The sequence below is a fragment of the Lycium barbarum genome, chromosome 8, assembly GCF_019175385.1.
Source record: "Lycium barbarum isolate Lr01 chromosome 8, ASM1917538v2, whole genome shotgun sequence".
NCBI classification, from domain to species: domain Eukaryota; kingdom Viridiplantae; phylum Streptophyta; class Magnoliopsida; order Solanales; family Solanaceae; genus Lycium; species Lycium barbarum.
The window spans coordinates 69,511,026-69,514,632 of record NC_083344.1 but is presented as its reverse complement, the minus strand read 5'-3'; positions in this window follow the sequence as shown (position 1 = coordinate 69,514,632).

Below are 3,607 nucleotides of genomic sequence, written 5' to 3'. Positions count from 1 at the left end.
ATCCCTCAATCTATAGGATGCTAGCTCCACCGATTCGATGTCCGAAGCTTGTATCAACCGAAGTGTCCTCAACATTCCATCAATAAAATTCTGAGGGTCCTCATCCGGATTTGATCCAAAAAATTTCGGAGGGTTCAAGCTAATAAAATCACGGGCCCTTGCACTAACAGCGCTATCACCTTGCCCTGTACCTTGCCGCTGAGTCTGGCCGGCAACCAACTGAGTATGCAAATGAAGGACCTCTTTTACATCTTGGCCTAAAGCATCCGGTGGAGGAGGTCGGGGTGCTGGAGCTGGGGCTAAGGCTCCCTCATGCTCCTCAGAAATAGGCACTGAGTGGGAGGACTGAGATTGAGCCGCATTCTGGGACTCACTTTCCTCTACAACCGTTAGCGGTGCTCTTTCAGCCCGCTTTCCTGCCACTGTCTTGCCCTTTTGGGCTTTCTCTTCACAGGCATCTTTGAAATACACAGTTAAGGAAAAGAGAAATCCTTATATCATGGCTCTATCGCACGATCTTATGAAGAAAGAAGGTCATTCATTCCTAAAATGTCCGCAGCCTTTTGTTTATAAGTGTGGCGTGCAACACACCCATAACCAAGACTCTACTGGACATGGCTCGTAGACACACCCTAGGATAGAACTTCTCTAATAACACTTTTGTCACGACCCAACCGGAGGGCCATGACGGGTACCCGGTGCTAACCCACCCGGGCACCTCTTATCGTACGTTCACATTTACATCTAGGTGAGCCACATAACTTAATCATACTTTCTATCCATCGTTCATACTCATCCCATTGGGCAAAAATACATTTATATTACCATCAACAACTATGCCTATATCAATGTACATAAGCCGACGAGGCTAACAAATTGATATACAAAATATAAGCCGACAAGGCTAAATACTTCTAACTATATAAACATGTCTACGAGCCTCTAAGGAGAGTATGTCACATCATATAGGCGGGACAGGACCCCGCCATGCCCATAATTATGTACACAAAAGAATAGATACCAAAAGTTGTAGCTCCGAATGAAATGGAGCTCCTCTACTTAGTCCCTGAGTAATAAAGCTATGGATCAAGCTTGTGTTACACCTCGGAACTTTAGGTTGCTGAGCGGTGAATAGACTAACATAATTTAAGGTGTACATGATGTCCCTACAAGTAAGAAGGGAGCTTAACGATTCTAATTAAGATTCCAAAGAACTTAGAGGAAAGGGAGAAAAGTTGGTCAAATAAAAACTTCACTGCAGTTCTGCCAAAGGAGGGTTCGACGGTCGTTCTTTGTTCTATCGGACGGGCCGACGATTCGTCGATTGTGCCATAGAATCAGACCATTCGACGATCAGATCGACGCTCCGTCGATCGATTCGACGGACCGTCCTTCTCACCGTAGAATGAAGGGAAACGAAAGGTTGCTCACTGGAAGTTTAGCGACTTCGACGATCAGATCGACGCTCCGTCGATCATACCGTAAAATTGGTCGGGACAGATTTGGTTCATTAAATAAGGGATCCAAGTTTCATTTCATTTCATTTCCATATCACATCCCTTCTCTCTAAAACATCTCTCTACATTTATTCTACAAGAATTCAAGAGGTATTAGTGATCAACAACATAAATTGAGTGAATCAAGTGTAAGAAAACCCATTAAAGATCATTCAAGTCAAGAAATCTCGTTGGAGATGAACTACGATTTTTGCTCAAGTGGAGTATTACCAACCAAGGCTTGTTCCTACAACATCTAAGGTAAGATTTATGGTATTTCTATGTTGTCTAAGGTATTTCAGAATTGAAATACTTGGATTGTAGATGGGTATAGAGAAATGGGTCATGAATATGGAATAGTGCCATTTTGAGTAATAATTTGAATTGAGTCATGATTCTTGATGTGTTGTGATATAAATATGTTATAAATGATGTTGAGAACACGGGATAGGCAATGTATGTGAACGAACGTAGTCGTGTGTTATGACCATGGATATGGGTGATTGAAAGTGAATTGAGAAATGTGAATAATGTGGATAAATAAAGATTATTGTTAGGATGTTGCGAATGTATTATTGACGTTTGGGAGTTGAAATACACTATGGAGGAATGTCGTATAAATAAAGGAGATGCTGTCTGATTTTCTCTAGTTTTAGTCATGTATGCTAGCTATCAATTTCTACTGATAGTATGACTTTAATGAAGGTAGAAACGCTTGAAGGGGAACGTGCAAGTGGTAAATAGTTGAATGGAAAGGTATGTAAGGCTAACCCTTATTTCATAAGTCATAGTTCTTTGGCCAAACATCTAAATCTTCCATGAGTCTATGAAGTCTTTTAAATGACTCGATCTTCCGAGCTATTGAGCTCACGATTCTTGATATGCTACGATTGTACTAAGTTTCTCATATGACGAGTAAGCCTATAGAAACAAACGTAATGAATGACGATAGCGATGACGATGATGATAGTAATGCTAATAGTATAAATGCTTATGAACTATTATGTATATGTAACTATGTGTGGCTATTATGAAACCCCGAGCTTATAAGGCCGGGTAGAATATGTATATGATTATGTAACGCGCGTGCACCTCTGCAGATGGTACGGATAACCCTGAAGCCTTAGTAGGGCTAGGCAGATGTAACCCTGAAGCCTTGGTGGGGCCAGGTATGTGTAACCTTGAGCCTTGGTTGGCAAAGTATGTATGAAACACCGATGCTTCATGGTCGGGTATGCTATGTAAATGCTATGTATATGATATGATGATGTTTATGATATAGATATGAGAATGAATATGAATATGATACGATTACGAATAAGAATATGTACATGACATGAATGTGAATAAGGATATGTAAGTGAGTATGGATATGAGTACGGACATGGATATGGATGTATGTACACAAATATGCATTAGAAATGGAAAGTTCCTATGAAAGGCAAGTAAGTGCTTATGACGATGATATTACTATCTCCCATCCTATGCTATTTCTCATATTGCTCATGATGCTTCTATATTGATATTGATCATGCTTTACATACTCAGTACATTCTTCGTACTGACGTCCTTTTGTTTGTGGACGCTGCGTCATGCCCGCAGGTGCACAGGGGGACAGACTTGATCCATAGCTACATTCTCAGAGACTACATAGCAGAAATCCATTTCATTCGGAGCTATAGCTTTTGGGCATTGATTCTTTTGTGTATATACATTTATGGGCATAGCGGGGTCCTGTCCCGCCTATATGATATGTTATACTCTCTTTAGAGGCTCGTAGACATGTGTATGTGGTTAGAGGTGTTTGGCCTTGTCGGTCTATATTTTGGATTCCATTTTGATAGCCTCGTCGACTTATGTACATTGATATGGGCATAGATGTCAATGATGATATAAAGGTATTGTTGTCCTATGGGACTAGTGTGATTGGCGAATTGAAATATACATTTTATTATGTGGCTCACCTAGATGTAAGTGTAAGTGTAAGCCAAGGGGTGCCTGGGTGGACTAGCACCGGGTGCCCGTCGCGGCCCCTTAGTCGAGTCGTGACAAAAGTGGTATCAGAGCAGTTCAGTCCTAGGGTGTGTCTACGAGCCGTGTCTAGTGGAGTC